This window comes from Cervus canadensis, chromosome 30 (assembly GCF_019320065.1).
Source record: "Cervus canadensis isolate Bull #8, Minnesota chromosome 30, ASM1932006v1, whole genome shotgun sequence".
Taxonomy (NCBI): Eukaryota; Metazoa; Chordata; class Mammalia; order Artiodactyla; family Cervidae; genus Cervus; species Cervus canadensis.
In genome coordinates this window covers 36,246,688-36,267,382 of record NC_057415.1, presented here as the reverse complement: position 1 = coordinate 36,267,382, position 20,695 = coordinate 36,246,688, and the positions used below count along the sequence as shown (strand labels likewise).

At 45.2% G+C, this 20,695-nt stretch overlaps 1 protein-coding gene and 1 long non-coding RNA gene across 16 annotated transcripts in view; one reads left to right on the top strand and one right to left on the bottom strand.

Annotated features, from left to right (window-relative positions):
- Positions 1 to 1,305, bottom strand: part of LOC122431750 — a 40,830-nt gene extending 39,525 nt beyond the window's left edge. For 2 of the 5 annotated variants that reach the window (XR_006266622.1, XR_006266620.1), the window contains exon 1: positions 582 to 1,298. This is a non-coding gene — a long non-coding RNA (uncharacterized LOC122431750). Of the gene's footprint in view, positions 1 to 581 lie in introns of all 5 variants that reach the window. The other 3 variants (XR_006266623.1, XR_006266624.1, XR_006266621.1) reach the window with 3 other exon arrangements.
- TNC (tenascin C) overlaps positions 1,306 to 20,695 on the top strand; it is a 100,354-nt gene continuing 80,964 nt past the window's right edge. For 10 of the 11 annotated variants that reach the window (XM_043453186.1, XM_043453184.1, XM_043453180.1 and 7 more), the window contains exon 1: positions 1,306 to 1,639. The gene's annotated coding sequence lies outside the window, so the exon portion shown is untranslated. Of the gene's footprint in view, positions 1,640 to 18,648; positions 18,784 to 20,695 lie in introns of those variants that run through there. The other variant, XM_043453178.1, reaches the window with a different exon arrangement.

The window sequence follows — 20,695 nt, the reverse complement described above, 5'->3', positions numbered from 1 at the left end:
TGGGGGTGATATCTTCAGTATGAAAAACAGGTGAACTATTGAAATCTCTGTTATTAGTGCTTAATTCTAAGAAAATTCAGGATCTCTGAACTAGCCCTGCGGAACAAAGAAACACAGCTTCCATATACAAATACAGTAGTGATTTTTATACAAGCGGTGTTACAATCTAACAGGGCATAAAACATTGTCTAAATATCATCTGAACAATGCTCCTGGGCTGTAACATGTAATAGAACTGTGGAGCCCAGGGCTGGCATTTCAATGTATTCCAGTGCTTCTCAGAACCTCAGTTTCTTTGTAAAAAGGGGACAGCAGGTGTGCCTATTACACTTTCTGGTTAGAGGATGTAATGAAGCAGTGTCCATAAAGCACCTTGAGTGACACTGTATACAGACTTCATAAAGGAGGGTCTGGCAGTAGCTACAGCTTAAGTGGTGCCTCATATCCCTCCAGGATCCCCCAGAGTACTAAGAGCCGTGACAAGCTCAAGCCTGGGCGCCCTGGCCTGGCCGCCTCCCCGCTCCCTCCCATGCCCGTGTGTGCCCTGAGGATCCCCACTGCATGCTAACCACCAAACTCACCAGTGACTCAGAGCTTGGAACGAATCCACAGCAGCCTGGAGAGCGAAGGCACAGCTTATGTTTCAAAGATTAACTAGCTACTTTTTTTTTTTTTTCTTATGATGGATACCTTTCAGCAATTGAGAAGAAACCTCAGGGAACTCTCTTAGAAGACCCAGCTTAGAAGACAGGATCACTGCACAGGGCATGAACGGTGTCAAAAAGCTACTCCCCTGTAGGATACCAGGGCTGAGACAATACTGCCTCTAAGCAGCTGGGCAAGGCTCCCTCCCCCCCAAAACAGGCTGGGAACTGATCTGTGTGCCCAGCGCTGTTCCCACCTGCTGGGAACTAATCCCTTATCTCTCTGCTGGCCCCAGAAACCCCAAACACCCCAGGCTTTTGAAAGGCTTTATCTCCTCTTTCCAGGAATTCGGCTCAGCCTCTCCGCTCTCTCCAAGGTGCCACTGAGCAGCTGCTGCCCGGTGAGCACCCGGGCTGGCGAGCCCGGGTCCTGTTGCCACGTTTCCAGCCTGCCTGGGGAGAGAGCCAGAGTTCCCCCTCGCTCCCTGCGCTGCTGTCTCACAATTAGAAAATCCTTTGGGGGAGCAAAAGCAAAAGTCACACTTTACTAACAGCTGCTCCCGGTCGGGGGCAGAAGAGGAAAGAGGGAATTCCTACTTTTGCAATAAATTGTATGCAAATAGGTTCTCTCCCTGGCAGAGAGCTGGGAGCGAGTGCGTCTTTCATGAGCTAACGCTGTTCCGCTGGGAGGGCTGTTCCTTTAATTCACCAACTGAAAAAGTGGGAAAGGATGTCTGGAGGCGAGGCGTCCCATTTCAGAGGAAGGAGCTCGCTATATAAGCCAGCCAAAGCTGGCTGCACCGGCCACAGTCTGCCTACTGTCACAAGCTCTCCCGCGCGCAGGCACTCACTCCGCGCCGCCGGTCCTCCGCACAAAGGCGGGCTCGGGGTGACACTGGGGGGCCGCGCGCAGGGAGCCCCGCCGCTCACATCCAGGTACTAGTTCCATGGAGCTGGTTCACTCAAGAATCTAGGGCTTTCCCAACTCCAGAAAGGTAAGTCTGTTTCACCCCATTACCAAAGATCACTATGATAGACTGCTTGCATTTCCGGTACAAGTGGGTCGTGGTTTCCTAAATGATAAAACTTTGGCTTTATTTTGGTTGCTGGCAGGATGTATTTGCTATGATCCAATGCACCTTGACTTGTTTTCTACTTGCCCCCTTCCAGTCTTGGAGATTTCTGTCTGCTTGTTTTAGTTCTATGAAGAGTTCCACGTGCAGGGAACTTTTTAGGAAGTTGTTATTGCTGCCATTCTTCAGAGGGAGAGTAAGAATTCACTCTTCACTGGCTACCTGGCTGACTCACCTGTGAATATTTCTGTTTGAGGGTTTTAAGGTAGCAGAGTTTTACAGTGGAGTTTGCTCGTGGCCTTTCCATGGGGTAGGTTAGGAGGAGATTCATAGAAGATGGTAGAAGAACAATAAGATTTTACATCTCAGCGACCCTGACTTTACAGTTTACAAAGAGTTGTGTACCATCCCTACGACATCCACCCTGTGGTCAGACTTGGGAAGGGATGCGGGCTGGGTGAACAGAGACGGTAACTCCTAAGGTCAGATGGACAAGTGTGGACTACAGCACGGGAGCGGTAGACTCTGAAGGGCCGGGGGACTCCCCAAGGATGCCTCCTGATCAAGGATGCCTCCTGATCCCTGGGCTGGGCACCTGGGTATGTTTGAGGTGCTCAGAGTCAGCAGCATCCCATAACTTTCTAGAATCACCTCTCCCTTCCCCCCTCTCATTGCAGAAAGCCCTGAGAAATAACTGCCCCTGGGGAATGGGAAGCACAGCTCCCCTGGCAGACTGGAAAGAACATAGGGGGATTTCTTGGTCCCAGCAGTGTTGTAAGGGGATTAGGAACTTGGGTTTTGAAGCCAAGGATCCCTTTAGTGTCCCCATAACTGCCACACCACACAGGACCCTGGTAAAAATATGTAACCTCTTCGAGCCTCAGTTTTCACTTCTTTAAAATGGGGACAATAACTTCTGTTGTCATTATAAGGAAATGAAATATAAAGAAATTGGAGAAGCACAGGCTCCAGAACTGGAAGTCTGGGTAATCACTGTCGTTGCTCCAAACTGCTACCACCTTGGGGGTAAAAAGAGGCACTGAACCGATCTTAGATTGTTTCTTGTGCGTTCCTCACCCCACCCCGACTCCTGCTCCCTGACTTTCTGTCCCACCAGGTCTGAAGGCACCTCTCTAGCTGGCAGGTCGGACTCTTGGCTGTATTTTACAAGCTGGAGGTTATGTTGGCACAGCTTGGGAGAAGAGGGAGCAGCGTGGGTTGGATGTAAAATGTCGAGCACTGATGCCAGAAGGCACAGGTTTTGAGTTTGGGCATTTGCGGATTCTGAAGCTGTCGGTTATAAAGTACCATGCTGCTGCCGAGGGAGTCCTTGGAATGTGTTCCAACCAGAGGGAGAGCGGGACAGGGAGCCTCCCTTGAAGAATGAATGCCTCTTTTTCATGTTTTTGTGAACTTCCCCCCTTTTGATGGTGTTTTCCCATCTGTGCTTTAGAAATAAAACCTGCTGCCTGCCCCAGCCGGCTTCCTGCCTGGTCCTGAGATGTGACGAGGCTAACTCAGGAGTGGGGGAAAGCTTTGCTGGGTGCTGTTGAAACCTGTGGAAGTCTGTTGGCATTGTACTCATCCAGCCCTTTGCAGCAGACAGAACTGCCTGCACATTGAAACTGTGTGTTGCTGGGAGGTGATGGCATTTGGGGGAAGAAAACGAATATGCCTATTCTCTGATTTGCACAAGCAGTGTGAACTGGGTAAGAATTGAGAAGTGTGTTGCCAAGCTCTTCAGGTGTTAACATCTTTTTTTCTATGCTTTGAAAAACCTAGCTCCCCTATCTCCTTTCACCAACTCCCTCCCTCACCCAAAGGAACCAGCCTTCCAAACATTGGCTTTATCATCCATAGAGAGGAGAACCATCTGTATCTCACAGGGCTCTTGTGACCCTCAGTGAGATAATATATATCAAACTTGGTATAGCACCTGGGATGTAGTAAGAGCTGAACAAATGGAGGTTTTCCTTGGTTTTCCTGTTTATCAATTTGCAAGTACTTGGCCAAGATTAGTGTTCTGAGACAGTGGTTTGCAAAAGGCAGTGGAAACATTCATTAAGTGAAATGGAAATGAATCTGGCAAAATCCTGATATACAGCAGGTAAATGTGGGCCGATTTGATCGAAGCAGGTTTGGGGGTTCCAAAACTCACCCCGGGGCCCTCAGCCTCTGGGACACTTCCGCAGAACCTTGGACACGCAGAATTCAGTTAAAAATTAGGAAGCCGGGTAGCGTGTGTTCAGCCTGCAGCTCTGCACTTTGACAAGGATTTGCGGCCCTCGCGATCCAGTAGAATTCCAAGAAGTTTCCCAGGTAACACAGTAGATAGACATATATGCCGGGGCAGGGCAGGGGCGGGGCTGGGGGGGCAGGGGGAGGGTGTTAAATGTTCAGTAAAGTACAAGTTTTTAATTAACTGTCATGACAGCAACAGCCAAAACACATGGAAAGCCCACTCTCTAAATCTTTGTATACCTCATCTCACTGAAGACCCGCATGTGTCCGAAAGGGACCATACCTACTGGACAAACCTCGAAAAGCAGAGAGAATGAGTCCACAGATCTCAGAGGGATGGAGTCTTGTTTCAGACCCAGGTCCCCACGACCCTCAAATCGGACCCATTCGGCCACATTCCTGCTGAATGCTGCTGCTTCTTGAACTGCCTTTAGAAGGGAAAAAATAAAAGTTCTCTCTGACTAAATCTGCCCCTCCAGCCAGACTGTGGCCACCCATAAATACAGCAGTAGCCTGATCATATAACCAGAATGGAATTTGGAAAGGGAATTCAAGCTGACAGAATGAAAAACATATCCCCCTTAATCCTACCCTTTCTAATGCTCACAATGGACTGCGAACACCTATTCTCACCTCCCCTTGGATTTCTACAAACAGCCATGCTTTCTTAGAGGCAAAAGTATCCAGCTGGCTTAATACACAAGTCACGCTGAAGTCACGGTGGTTTGGAATGCAGAGTAGGGAACAGACATTTAAGTTAACTCCATATACAAGCCCTCTGTGATGATAAAACACACACACACTCAAAATAGTTATGCGGAACTATATATCATATATGTGATAGGAGGGTTTGCCTTTGGTTCCTCATCAATTTCTCACTCCAGCACTGCAAGTTGTGAATTACTGGCCCCATTTCATGGCCAGAGAAATTGAGACCCAAGGAAGTTGAAATGATGCATCGGAGGGTTTCCATAAGTGAGGGCAGAGCTGGCTTTGAACCCAAACTTTTGGACCAACACCCTACTATTTTTTCCACTAGGCTGTATCACCTCCAGCAGTCAGGCTGGGCAGACTTCCATGAAACCCTGAAGGATGTCTTTTAGTGGTTGGCCAAGGTGGCAGAGAAGCCCTCAGCTGGCTTTGGTGTCTATTGATTTTGCAGAATAGCCCTGCGTATATCATTTTTCATGGTGCTCAGAAAAGGTCAGCTCCTGGTGTTGAAATGCTCTGCCTGGAGACAGAAACGTTCAAATTTCATGCCTGGGAGAAAGAAGAATGACCCTAGAAGCAGCGGTCAGGTCATTATTGCCGAGTTTCATCCTAGAAAAGGAGGCACGCCCTTTGCCTTGTTGGACAGGGAAACAGTCCCTGTCTGGGAAAGCAGGGCTGTACCTGTACCTGCATCCCCTCTGAGAGCCAGGTAAATGAGAGCATCTGCTTTCAAAAGGGCTGATTGGCAGATGAAGTGAAATCAGGGTGCCCAGCCTTGGGGCAGTGAATCCCAGATCAGGAAATAGTTGTAAGCTCTGAGCCACAAATTCCCCTGGGTTATGGTCGAGCTCAGACTCCCTGCTGTCTCATGTGGAGCAGCTGCTCCAAGCCTCATCCTGAAGGTGAGTGTACGTGATGCTGTCCTGGACCACAGCCCCTCAGGTGTGCTCATCCACGACCCCTCTTCCCTGGGTGTTTCCATCGTTCCCCATGTCGGTCTATGTCCTCAGGCCCTCCTTGGCTGCACCAAGCCTCTATTTCTTCCTGCCTTTTAGAACCCCTCTAAAAGCCCACCAGGCTTCCCTGGTGGCTCAGTGGTAAGGGATCCACCTGCAATGCAGGAGACGCAGGTATGATCCCTGGGTTAGGAAGATCCCTTGGAAAAGGAAATGGCAGCCCACTTCAGTTTTCTTGTCTAAGAAATCCCATGGACAGAGGAGCTTGGCAGGCTATAGTCCATGGGGTCAAAAAAGAGTAGAATGCAACTTAGTGACTAAAAAACAACATGACTCAATCACATCTCACTTTGAGGAGATCACAGGGAATCCCCTTGAATCTAATCCCAGGCCAGTATACACACCTTTGACATGTGGGAAACATTAGATGAAGATTCCTTTCCAAGAAGGAAAGCCCCTCTAAACTCCCATAAACTCTAGGCCGTAATTCCATCCAAAGCGAAGAGCGGTGGCCTTACTTTCACAAGGGACTGTACACGCCTACATGCCTACCTGATTCTCACCCTGGTGACCAGACTGCTTATTTTAGTTATGCCCTGAAGCCTAGAAATCCTTTTTCTGTTCCCTCCTCTGTTGTCTCATTTTTCTGGTCTCTCCTTAACTTCAGCAGCAACGTAAGTTCAACACCTCATCACTCCCTTTGACCCTCCATCATGGAAAAAAAAAGTCAGATGCCCACATTGAAAGCAGATCGGGAGTGGAAAATCCCTTTCATATGTATTTTTAGTCTATTTGTGAGTGAAAATGAAAAAAAAAATCATTTCATGCCAAGTTGTTTCAGATTTTTTAAATATCCTGAAATTCACAGGCCCTTAATTATGCAGCCATGGTAACTCAAATAGCTTTGGATGGTCCTTTAACCTCCCCTCTGTCAAGAGCCAGAAATATTTCAGAAGCTCTGAAAGTAGACGGCTTGTTTCAGAATTAACCATTGATCAACTGTTACCCTGGAGAAGGTGAGTTGGCAGCTACTAACTTCTACATGAACATGTCCAAAAAGTTCTAGGAGGGACTGACAATGGTAATAACTAATATTTACTGAGGACTCTACAGGCATTGTGCCATTTAATCTGCAACAATTGCTTCCAGCAAGTAGAAATGCCTCTCAGTTCAAACCTAGGGGACCCGAGTCTGGAAAAGTGTAAGTGGCTTCCCCAAGGCCACGCAGATAGTGATTGCCGGAGTCAGAACTCAAAGGCGGTTCCAAGTCCTGAGCACGTGGATATAACCATCACACTCCACACTGAAGTTCTATTCATCTCTGACAACAGATGAGGCTGGACAGAGAGCAGAGCCCAGAAAGAGGCAGAGATGTGTGTCTTTCAGACTCTAGTGTTTTCAGCAGGTGGCTGCGGCTGCTCTCTCCAACTCATTCCTTCAGGGCCCACTCCCTGCAGAAACTGTGATGAAATAAGTAGTGTGTGATTTCTAGCATAAAATGTTTCCCCTAGGGGCTTCCCAGGTGGCGCCAGTGGTAAAGAACCAGCCTGTCAATGCAGGAAACAAGAGAGGTGGGTTTGATCCCTGGGTCAGGAAGATCCCCTGGAGAAGGAAATGGCAACCCACTCCAGCACTCTTGCCTGGAGAATCCCATGGACAGGGGAGCCTGGTGGGCTGCTGTCCATGGGGTCACAAGAGTCAGACACGACTGAGCAACTACACCACCACCACCTTCCTTGTAGTATTCTGCAGTCATTTATTAGGGCCTATTACTAGTGGCCTGGGGCTTTCCTGGGGGCTCAGCAGAAAAGAATACACCTGCCAATGCAGGAGCCTCAGGAGACACGGGTTCGATCCGTGGGTTGGAAAGATCCCCTGGAGGAGGGAATGGCAACCCACTCAGTATTTCTGGCCTGGAGAACCCCATGGACAGAGGAGCCTGGCAGGCTACAGTCCACCAGGTCTCAAAGAGTCAGACACAACTGGAGTGACTTAGCATGCATGCACACGCATGTGTCCCCTACCAGGCTGGAAACCGCAGAAGGGTGAAGCCTGATCCAGGCCTCACCCCTGCTGCCAGCCTGAGACATGCAGCAGGCACACACACAGGTGAGCAAGCGCTCGCCCTGCTGGCGGGCTCACACACCCCTCTGACAGTTCCCGCAGAGCCCTGCACCTCCCCCACGTACCTCTGTGCACCATAACTGCCCTGATGGTCTCCTCCGCCCACCACCGGACTGCACAGCGTTGAGGACAAAGTCATCAGGGAGGCGGGGACCCTGTCTGCTGGAAGCTCACCCTCCCCAGAGCTTAGCCACCTGCTGGCGGTGGCAGGCCCTCCATAAAGTATTGTTGAAGAAACTCTGCTGTCCTAATGGAAATGAACAAAAAAGCACAACACCACTTGGCTTCTGAACTGGGTCCTATGGTGACAGAAGCATTTTCACATGCCAGACACAGTTCTGATAAAGCAGGACTCTCATACATTTACAAAAGCATAAAATAAATTTTGTTTATCACTCTCAGATTTTCCCAGCAACCAAATATTATTTCACAGCTAAGTGAACTGAGGCCACAAAAGGTTGTCATCTGCACAAAGTAGAAGGTGGTGGCATTGGGATTCTTCTCCAGGAACTCGCCAAACGGTGCTTCTCTCACTGTCATTGGACATTCAGGTATTACTTCCATTTTCCAGATGAGAAAAGAGGTTAGAGGCAACAGGCTACTTGCTAGAGGAACGGTCACATTTTTAAACAGTGTTCAATAGACAGAGTAATGCTTAACACAAATATGAGAATTTCCAATGGTAGACTTTAAACAGAGAGATATATCAGACAAGTTAAATTTAATCTCCCAGGGATGTGTTCAGGATAAAACCATACTTGGTGGTAGGCAAGAAAAAATGAGGCTTCTCCTGCTAGCCAATGCAGGAGATGTGGGTTTGATTCCTGGATCGGGAAGATCCCCTGGAGGAGGAAATGGCAACCCTCTCCAGTGTTCTTGCCTGGGAAATGCCATGGATGGAAAAGCGTGGCAGGCTACAGTCCATGGGGTCGCAGAGTCGGTCACGACTGAGCATGGACATACACACGAGGCAAAAAAGAGATGGAACATTGAATACTGAGTGCAATTCAGTATATTTTGGTTCAAAGAATATTGAGTATTGAGTGCAAGTGCAAGTATATTTTGGATCTAGCTCTATGCCTATGGATGCCACATAGGGAAAGCCTGGCTATTGGCAGTGCCCTGGGGAACTCTGCTAGGCATGCCATGCAATAAGCATATGCAAACCTTGCTGCAAAAAGTGACGCACCACAGCCAGCACAAGAGAACTTAGAGCAACACTGGACTCCCTGCCAGCCGGAGACCCTCAGGAAGAGGGTCAGAGACCCTCAGCAGAGACCCTACCTGCATCCAGGGTAGGCTGGCAGCAAGAAACCAACCAACCACCGCCACCAACAATAACAGCAATGAAGCTTGTGAGGCCCTCCAGCCAAGGAAGCCGTGATTGCCCACCCAGGGAAGAGACAGCCGGGAGGAGCACATACCTGACGAGCTCTGATGGAACAGGAGAAGTGCACCTGCTGGGGAGGTGGCTCAGAGTGGGCAGAGATACCTGCAGTGCTGCCCCCAAGGAAGTGGTCTGCTCTCTGAGGTCCTTATGTCTTGGGTCCTAGCGTGGATGCATAGAGGTATCCCTATGCAGAGATGTCACAGGAGGATGTTCCAATCGATAGGTGGGGGTGGGAGCGGGGTTAAAAAGAAGTTCCCTTCAGCCCATAGAATGTTGAAACTAAAAGGGCTTGTTGGTAGCCTCCAAGCCAGGATCCTGGACAAAAGAATTGAGAGGCTCCTCCAAGGTGTTCTAGGGGTGGCCAGGTAGAGGTGGAAAGGTCAATCACTCAGCCTTATTTCAACCAAAGCCTTTCCACTTTTTTTTTTTAAATTATTTTATAGTAGAGTATAGCTGATTAACAGTGTTGTGATAGGTTCAGGTGACTCAGCCATACATACACATACATCCATTCTCCTCTAAACTCCCCTTCCATCCAGCCTGGCACATAACGTTGAATAGAGTTCCCTGTGCTATACAGTAGGTCTTTGTTGGTTATCCATTTTAAATAAGCAGTGTGGACATGTCCATCCCAAGCTCCCTATCTCTTTCCCCAGTTCGTCTCCCCGGCAACTGTAAGTTTTTCTCTAAGTCTGTGAGTCTGCTTCTGTCTTGTAAATAAGTTCATTTGTATCATTTCTTTTCAGATTCTGCATATAAGGATATCATATGCTATTTCTCCTTCTCTCTCTGACTTACTCTCACTCAGTAAGACAATCTCTAGGTCTATTCATGTTGCTGCCAATGGCATCATTTCATTCTAAAACCCTTCCACTCATCTCTTTGGGGCACTAGCTTCCTCAGGAGATGTCATTTGATGAGAGTTCCATGGCCAAGGAAAAACAAAAGGTTTTGGAAATTGCTGGCGTAATTTATCTTCCCTCATTTTAAAGATGGTGAAATGGAGACATGGAAAAGGAAAAAGTCCTTCTAAGACCTCATGCCAATTGGCAACAGGGCCAGCACTGAATCTGAGGTCTTCTAACTCATGCTCTTGGAAGATGGGGGCAATATAAAAAGTGTCAGAGCTAATACATTCTTTAGAAAGGAAAAATCAGCAGGGTTTTATTCCCTGAACAGCTTTAGAGCACATGGGCTGAGCCAAGGAGTCCTCTGTATTAGCGATCTATCGTTACATAACAAATTCCCACAAAATTTGATCGTTTAGAACAACACACATTAATTATCCTGCAAGTTGCTGTAGGTCAGGATTTCAAGCACAGCTTAGATGGACGTCCTACATCATGGTCTCTCATGAGGCTGCAACCACAGGGTTGGCCAGGATTGGGGTCTCGTCTGAAGGGTCAACTGGGGAATGATTAAAGCTCACTTATGTGGTTGTTGGCTAGATTCAGTTCCTTTCTAGCTGTTGGTCTGAAGCCACCCTCACTTTATTGCCACGTGGGCCTCTCCAGCAGAGACTCCAGCATAGCCTCCAGCATAGCTGCTTCATCAAAGCCAGCAAGAGAGATAGAGAACTTGCAAACAAGATAGATATCACAATCTTGAGTAGCCTAACGGTGGAGGTGACATCACATTATCTTAGCCATGTTCCATTGGTTTGAAGGAAGTCTCTAGCCATCCCACACGCAACAAGGAATTACACAAGAATGTAAACAGCAGGAGGTAGAAATTGGAGCCGATCCTTTACCTGCTATTCACCTGCTATTGTCTCCATCCCTCCAATGTCACCAATGTCTAACAACTTATCAGTAAGTTCATCCAGCCCACCTGCTCTCATAGTGATGAGCAGTCAATACTTACGGTAAACACTAGTGTGGACTTTGTCTTATTTAAACTTCTTGTCCATTCAATACCAGGTGGAGCCTGGTATGTTGCATTAGATGTCATAGGAGAGCTATGAGTCCTCTTTAATATAACCCCAGGGTAGGATCTTCCAAGGAATGACTTCAAATGCATTTTACTAAAGGGCAAGACAATTCAAAGTGACCCAAACTGAAACTCACCCATCGTCCCCCTTCCCTGACCTGTTTCTCTCTTAGCAGATATTATAATGAAAACTTAACTCTAGGATTAACTCCTTCTCTTTTTCCACATTTTTGCCTCCCACCCTCCCCATCATCATGCTAGCTCAGACTGTGATGTCTCACAGATGGATGATTGCAGCATTTCCTTATTATTTCCCAGCCTTCCCTTTCAATCTGTCCCTCAACATTGGATTATAGAAATCAAGATTCCCAGGCATAAAGCTTTTGTCAAATGATTCTCTTTTGGCCACAAAAGAATCCCTAGAAAGGCATCAGTTTTCCCTGTGATCTGGCCCAGGCCTCCAAATGAACCTTGTACCTTCAGCTGTAATCTGTGCTTTCCACACCAACCATTTTGTGCTTTTTGTTTTTCCAAATGCCATTCCTTGTTTCCCAGAATGTCCTTTCCTGTATTTGTCACCTACTCACATTCTTTTGTTAAAATTCAGTTCAGGACCCACCTCCTCTGTACAGAGTGAATGTCTCTTTGCTGTCATCCCATTCCATGGCATGTTTCTCTCTATCATCACTTTATCATCATGGAATTCTCGTCCACTCATAGGTCAACTCTTCCTTTAAAGTTTTAAAAAGAAGGATCTGTCTATCTAGTTTTTCCAAAATCAAATACAACTGGAATAAAATCCATTGTGTTCCAGATTTGGATTTTCCTTCCTCACCAAAGCGTGTTCAGAAGGTCTAAAACTTGAACTTGTTTTCATGCTTAGCCCTCTAGGCTCTCAACTATGCAAAGTGATGTCATAATACATGACAGGGGGAAGCCAGCCCAGCCCTGGGACAGGAAACCGTCTCAGGATGCAGACTTTAGGGAATGTCCTTGCTTTCAGAGGTGGTCCCCAGGATCAAAGCTTGCATTGCCTTGGATTTTGAAAAACCAGTACCAAGGACAGAGGAGGCCCGTCTAGGGATCTGAGGCTGAGTCACTAGAGACAGCGGAAAATCTGGCAGTTATAGCAAGGACTTGTCTACAACTAGTGGGAGGAAGGGGAGGGCAGAGAAGGGATGAAGATAAGGAGTTTCTCTGTCTTAGCGCATGGAGAAATTCATAGCCCAGGGAAAGGGCTGGGTAAGGGTTAAGAGTATGGTTCTGGCATCAGAAAGCTCCAGGTCTGAGAGTTTGCTATTTGCTCTAAGCCTCATTTTCTTCATCTGTATTAAAGGTAAAACATTAGTAACAACTACTCCATAAAGTTATTGTGATGATTAAATGATATAGCAACTGCATTGCTTAGCCCAGAAATGCACTCAGTATCAACACCCTATTGTTATTGCTGCTCTTGGTATCTATCATTGAAGTAGTTCTTGGCAACAAGACTGCACTAGAGGAGCAGTTCCCCAAAGTGTGTCCAGTGGGACAGTCTCCCCATGAGATGCACCTCAAAAAAGTGTCCTGTACAGACTCACAGGCTTAGAGAACGAACTTATGCCGGGGGGAAGGGAGTGGGGAAGGGATGGTTAGGGAGTTTGGGGTGGACATGCACACACTGCTACATTTAAAATGGTTAACAAACAAGGACCTACTATATAGCAAGGGAACTCTGCTCAATATTACGCGGTAGCCTGGATGGAAGGGGAATTTGGGGGAGAATGGATACATGTATGTGTATGGCTGAGTCCCTTTGCTCTCCAACTGAAACTATCACAATGTTAATAGTCTATACTCCAGGATAAAAAAAAAATGTTAAAAAAATAAGTTTAAAAAGTGTCTGTGGCCAAAAGATTGGAGAACACTTGACACCGTCCTGTTCTTAGAAATTCATGGCTTATGTGTTCATTCAATATGTAATTCCAAGGGCTAGAAATACAACAGAAAACAAGACATGTGAGGTCGTTTTATTTGTGGAACTTATGGTGAAAGAGGTAGACAAAAAAAAAAAGGAAATCAAACTTATACTATGGTCTCCAGGAGATACTTGCTGAGAAGACGTCTAAAACGAGGCAAGGGATCAGACAATTGCTGGTGGTGAGGGGGGTGTTCTTTTAACTAGGGTAAGACATGGAGGTGACCTTTGAACAGAGATCTGAATGCAGTGAGGATGTGAGCTCTGTAGGCAGTAGTGAGGAGTTAGGATTTTATTCATTGTGATAGGAAGCCACTGGGAGATTTGAGGTAGGAGAGTGCATGAGGTGAGACATTTTGTAATTTGTAATTAATTTTGCAATTAATGTTCAGCTTCATTTAACCTAGTACCTTCAGACTTATTGGAACACAAACACCCTTTCCCACTCTCAGACCTGGAGCTTTCTGATGCCAGAGCCACACTCTTAATCCTTACCCTTAACCCTTAGCCCAGCGACCTAAGAATGTCTTAGAACATAGTCTGGTAAACTCTGCATTGGTGTACCAGGCTTCATAGATTATAAAAGGACTGTAAATTTGCTCTCTAGATCTATAGTAAAAAGCCAAACAAACTCAGGCTGAAACAGACAAGCTCAGAGTGGGAAAACCTAGCTCCAGAGGTAGAGACAAGCAGAGCGTCACTCTAATTAGCAGCTCTTTTTGGCTAAGACGGTCAGTGAGCACAGCCAGGCTTCAGCAGACTCTGGAACTCCATCTCAGGCCAAATAAAACTTGCCAACATCTGTCTAGCATCTAATAAGCATTTGCAAACAATACACCTTGGCTTAAGCATTCTCCAAGGCGGGTGGGGAGGGGGGTTATGAAACTCGAGGTCCAGCCAGACACTCTGAAAGAAAGACAGGTCAAATATTTCTGCGCTTACACACGGACAGCCACCAGCTTGCTGTCGAAGCTCTGGGAAGTGGAAGCTGACGGTGTCTGCTCCCCTTATCAAGAAGTGCTAATTTCAATTTTCACCTTATATGAACTGCAGGAAATTTCTTGGTGCATCACCCCAGCGTAGTGGTTGGAAACACATATTTTAGAGTGGCAAATCAGGGTCCAAAAGTGCCTTTGCCTCTTCCATCAGTTGCTGAAGCTCCCTGAGTCTAGATTTGACTTCTACATAGGTCTATTAATACCTGGTCTCACCAGGTATTAATACCTGTCTCACCAGGTTGTCGTGACAAATGACAAGATAAATGATTACATGTTTTTAAAAAGCAGCTGATATAAGGCTTGGAACAAAATAGGTATTATAGTAGCCTTCCCTAGTGGCTCGGCGGTAAAGAATCTGCCAAGGAAATGGCAACCCACTCAAGTATCCTTGCCTGGAGAGTCCCATGGATGGAGGAGCCTGAAGGGATGCAGTCCATGGGGTCACACAGAGTCAGACACGACGGAGCGACTAAGCAGCAACAGGCCTCGCCAGTGGCTCAGCAGTAAAGAATCCGCCTGCTAATGCAGATTCAGGTTTGAGCCCTAGGTCAGGAAGACCTCCTGGAGGCGGACATGGCAACCACTCCAGTATTCTTGCTGGGAAAATCCCACGGACAGAGGAGCCTGGCAGGTTACAGTCCTTCGGGTCGCAAAGAGTCAGACACAGCTGAAGCTATTGAGCATGCACGCTTAACAAAATGTTAGTTTCCATCCTGCCCATTTCAATCTGTATTTGCTTTTATAATAAGGTCATCACTTATTAACTAATTACTATATTCCAGAAAGCATCAGGAAACTATGGGGTGACACCTTATTTTGTAAATAAAGTTTTACTTGAACACATCTATGCTCATTCATTTGTGTCATGATTAGGGCTACTTTGCTATTGTAGAGTTGAATAGTTGTGACAGACCATCTGGCTGCAAAGCCAAACATATTTACTTAAGACAAAGTTTACTGATTAGTCAGTGTATTCAATTTACACATGTAATTTCCAATCACTACAATGCTGGAAACTGGATATTTTATATTTATATGAATGAAGAAACTGAAGCAGAAATAAAGGTTCATCTAATAAGTCTTCCTCCAAGAACATGAAGCCAAATTCTATACCTAAAGGACGCTTAGAAAAATGATAGAAAAGTTATTCATTTGTATAATCCAGCCTTGATCTGCTCCTGACTACCTCTGACTTTTATGTCTCTCAGGCTAAGTTTCTTGACCTTTAGGCTACTGTTGTTGCTCAGCTGCTAAGTCGTGTCCGACTCTTTGCGATCCCATGGACTGCAGCACAACAGGCTTCCCTGTCCTTCAATGTTGCCTGGAGTTTGTTCAGACTCATGTCCATTGAGTCGGTGATGCCATCCAACCATCTCATCCTCTGTCGCCCCCTTCTCCTTCTGCCCTCAATCTCTCCCAGCATCAGGGTCTTTCTCCAGTGAGCTGGCTCTTCACATCAGGTGGCCCAAGTATATGCTAAACTAAATGGTCCTGTATGGAAAGGTTCCCTCCCCCACCGCACCTGTTTCCTTATTTATCTATCGGTCTATTTGTTCATGTAAGTCCATTCTTTCAAAAATAAGAGCTGTAATTCCTAGACCCTCTAAAATGCTCTCATGTCTTAACTAATATCTTAGAAGTCATACTTTTTTTTTTTTTGGAAAGCATGTAGCATGAGGCCCAATCTTCATCCAGGAGAGATTTTTAAGCCCCCTGTCTGCTACTTCTCACTTTATCTCCCTCTCACTTACTCGCTTTCTCTCCAGGCCAGACACATGGAGAATAGGCTGTTTCCAGGGGCTTTAGAGATTTGCCTGAGATATAGATACTATAGCTCATTTGGCTTTGTGCCTTCCCTTCAAGTTCAAAACTGTATATGAGTTACATGCACCCCACATCCCCAATATCACCTTCCCAAGCAGTCCCATTTTAGAATTTCAGTAACTCTCTTTATATCGAAGATGGCGGATTTCCTGCTGATATTTATTGCATGAATACTAAACCATTAAACTGAACAATGAATCTTGTTGCAAAAGGTAACATAGTATATCAGAAAAAGCCTAAGGTTTGGAATTATAAGACTCAGTTCTTTATTCTGAGTCAACTGATTACTGACCGGGCAACTTATTTAACCTTCTCAGATCTTCAGTTCTCTCTCTTCTTTTTAAAGTTGATTTGTTATTTATTCATGGCTTCATTGTCACATGTGGGCTTCTCTCTAGTTGCGGTGAGCAGGCTCCAGAGCGTGTGGGCTCATTATTTGGTGCACGGGCTTAGATGCTCTACAGCGTGTGGGATCTTAGCTCTCTGACCGGGGATCAAACCCGCATACCCTGCATTGGAAAGCCAGTTCTTAACCACTGGATCACCAGGGAAGTCCTTAAGCCTTCAATTCTCTTAACAGTAAAATACAAACAGTGCTTCCTAAGTCATAAGGTTGGTGTCAAAGTTACGTGGCATCACTAAAGTTCCTGGCCCAAGACAAATGTTCAGTTGCTACAGAGGCTCCACCCTGGAGCTTCACACTTATCATGGACCAGTCATCATTGGGTGCGTCATTACTCTCATCTAATACACAAGGAAATGAAACAGGAGAAGGTTTAGGATTCCTTCCAAATCTGCACTTTCCCACTCTGTGCCACCAAACTTATGACATACTTCAAACAGAATGATCAAATAAGTTTGGGAAACACTATGAATGTTCCCTTTCTTGGAGATTTCAGATAAACACAAACATATGAAAGACCCTAGAAGATCCTGAAGTAAAGAAGCCTGGGGTAATTTGTTTAATTTAAAATAACATTTTCCAAGTAGGTTGAATTAGGAATCTCTTCTCTTTGCGTTGATAACTGTCAACATGTTGTAAATAACACTCTAGAAAATGCTGCTTAAAGTTACCCAGCTAGATTAAACTCAAGGCAAGGGTTGGAAGTAATCTCTATTTTTCAGGCTATGTGATGCTTCTCCTGTTCTCTCTGTAAGTTATAAAGGTTTTTCATTGCCAGCAATTATTCTGTACCTTTATCACTGAGTTCTTTTGCAATTAGTCCTTTTAACTCAGTCATGCAAACCACTCCTGGACATCATTAAAGGAAACCTGCAAAACCAAAGGTTAGAAATGGAGTCTCTGACTCATGCGTCAGTCCACCCAAATTAAACCCCTGCTTCCTCTTTTTCGCTTTGTGACCTTGAGCTGTGTGAGCCTCTATTTCCTCATCTATAAACTGAGGAAAATAAAGTCAGTTACCTCAAAGGTCTTGGAGAAGATTCAATAAGATAATCCACACAAGACACCGTAGGCAGTTCCTGGCTCAAATGTATTCAATCAATCTTAGTTATTATTGTAGCATTTAAATCACCCCTTTTTTGAGAAAGAAAAAGTAGTCAATGAAGGTATGTCTGCCTCGCCTGGGATCATACTCGTTAATTACTACAGTAGTTTGAGTTTTTTTCCGAGACTCTAGTTTCCTGCTTCTAGTCTTGGAGGCATAGTTCCATTTCGGGAGTCAACTTTCATCAGAATGTATCAGACTTCATTGAACTTGATTCATACAGGCTTTTATAATCGTCAGTGACTCCATCTGGCTCCCTCTGACACAGGCATCAGTCAAGCTGCATTCCATCTATTTATATCAGCACATTGGGTTGGAAAAGATTGCCAAAGCTAGGTAGTCTTGCTATGCCAAATATTTGCACACATACTAACACCAGCCCCCACTTGTATACCCGTGGCAGACATTGCTCATCCATCACAATACCTTTTTCCCTTGAGTTCAAACATGGCCATAGAATCTTTCTCAAAGTGGCTCCAGGCAGCCATTATCAGCTGATTGAAATTGACACATAAACTGAAACTTGTCATCTCAAACCAGATTCAGCCTCTTAACCAATACTTGAGTGACCTCTACAATATTATTATTTCTATAAAATATATATATATATGTTCAGTGTTATAGAGCTTCCTAATAGGGGAGGACAAGAAGGAAAAGGAGAGACAAGGAGAATAAAGACTAACGTCTGGGTAGCACTTATTGTTAATACACCAGGCATTTATAACTCCTTATCACACTCTGTCTCCAAAAGCCCTGAAAAAATCTTTGTTACACTGAAGAAACCACAATTCAGAAAAGTTATAGGACTTTGTCAAGGGCTCCCAGCAGGTAAACCATTTGATTTCAGGTCTTCCTAATTGAGAAGACAATTTCTTTCTTTCTCCCAACATAATTCCCCTTAAGAGTTTCCATAGCCCCTCTCAAGGCTCCATCTCTGGCCTTGGGTGGCTATAACAAGTTCACAAAGGCCACCGTGTTATGCAGCTCTTTTTAGAAAAGTTTCCTTTTTTTAGGGTTGAGTTGTGAGTCCATCTATCACCTGTCCTCCCTAGATAAATCTCTTTATTTTTGTACCTTGCTCAAGAGTTCAGGAACCCACTTTCCAATACTTGTGCAAGAGTCAACGAGATTTCTTAAAATTCTGGATGAAAGCCGAAACAGAGGAGGTCATTGTTCCACTGGGAAATGAATTCAAATCTATTTTTGAAACAGTTTTCCAGAACTTTATAGGAACCTATATTGTTGCCACGTGGTCAGACCCACTTTTTTTATTTTATTTTCTTTTCTGTCTAGGCAAAGAAATAGGAGAGAGAAAGCAAGTGCTCTGCAGAATTTTTATTTCAAAAATTGAAACCAGACCATACCAGGGCAGTTTGTGGTCTGAATGTATCAATGGATCCAGTCATATTTCATCTGAGCTTTTCTTAGGTATACTAAACCACAAGTATGAATCTCATTATTGTGTCTGGGTGGAACTACTTTACGGATTAAGATTTGTGGGCTTAACTTGGTTGGTAATGAAACGTATGTTCGAGGGACGGGAGGGAGGAAGCCACGAAGCACTTGTAGTGCTTCGGCCAAACTCTAAAGAAAGAAACACTCAGGACTGGGTGGGGGTGGGGGGCGGTTCTTAATATTGGCCGTGTGACTTGGGTCTAAAAAAAATGAAATCCAAAATTAGGTCCAGCAGAAATATTGCCGAATCAGCAATGGACCACATGTCACTAGAACAAAAGAGACTCTGGAAGTGAAACCATACACGACTCCTTATTTCCCAGGAGAGTCTGCAGCCCCAAGAGTGGCTGTGACTTGCCCACAGCAACTGGCAGAAGCGTGGTTTGCAGCTCACTGTGTAGCTTTTCAGACTACAGCACGTGCTACTATGTGGCCCCATGAGAGCCTCCAATCTCCAGGAGCTTAAATAATGAAAATTCAAAATACAAAAGGAGAGAGAGTGTGACCTAAATTTAACAAATAACGCTACAGTGAAGCTGGAAGGATTCCTAGTTACCCAGGATGCTGCCTTTGCACTGAAATCAGAGTTTTACACTATCTTAAAGGCCTGGTGAAGTCCACCTCCTGCCAAAGGTCCAGCTGAGTATACTTCAGTCAGACAGAAAGCAGGCAGTACTGGGGCCTCCAGAACTCTTGAGGTATTGATTAGAATCTCATAGGAAAGAGTCAGGTCTGTCTTGGATATTTTTTGTAACACTTGTGCTTATGGCATCTGGCACATAGAACTGATACAAGCTCACTGAATAGCCGAATGAGAAATATGAACTAATCCCAGGAGTGGAGCTATAATGAATTCCTCGATACGTCGTGCCTTAAAAGAGATCACAGGAGAGCCAATTACATTATGGCTGTTATGAAACAAAGATTATTTGTTTGTTCATTAATTCCATGAAAATAAGCATCAGCTAACTGTATGTAAGCTCAATCAAGAAATATATTTAGCTATATTTTATTCAAATATAAAGGTACTATGCATTTATGATATTCAGGACACAATACTTGGTGTTGGGTATTAAGAGATGAATGACACAGATACGGTTCCTGCCCTCATGGGGCTTGCAGTTCACACACAGTCTAGCTGTATGGAGATGAACTGCTTAGTTGAATGTAAGTACAAGATAGAATTTGCTTATTGCTCTAAAAGAGGAAGCATACATATATGATAAAGCTACTCAAATCATTTGTAGAATGACATGTGATGGAAATAATATCAGATCAATACTCAGAGAATTCAGAAGAGGAAAAAAGTTACCTGAGAAAGCTACTAATAATAGATGAGTTTTTTGGAGCTGGATGTTTACGGATAGAGAAATTTGCCTGCTCGGATGGGAAAAGGACTACTGAGGAGACTTCAGGGCATCTGAAATCCTTCCTCAGTGATAGCTGAGCTTGACAGCATCTCCAGCGTGTCTGTCAGCATGCTTCATTTCTACAGACCTGGCAGGTTCTGTGGCATCTTAAGGCCCCAATTCCAGGATCCTGATAGTACTCCCCCCTCGAGCCAGGTGCTTGGAGGTTATATAGACAGAGCCTGGGCTTGGTCTTGAATCATAACTCCTTCCCTTGGTCCAGCACAAAAGACTTTATAAGACGGTGGCTCAGAGCACTTACTTTGGACTTGAATGGACCCATGTTCAAGTTCTGACTCCACTGTCTAATCATTGTCTGAACTGGCATAGCAGCTCAATTGTCCTCTGTCTCAGCTTCCTCATCTGCAAAGTGAGAATAAAGATACCACCTCATGTCACTTTGTAAGAATTTAAACTGGAGATTTAAAATGCTTGGCACAAGCTCTGGCAATTAAGCACTCAGTGAATGAGAGTGT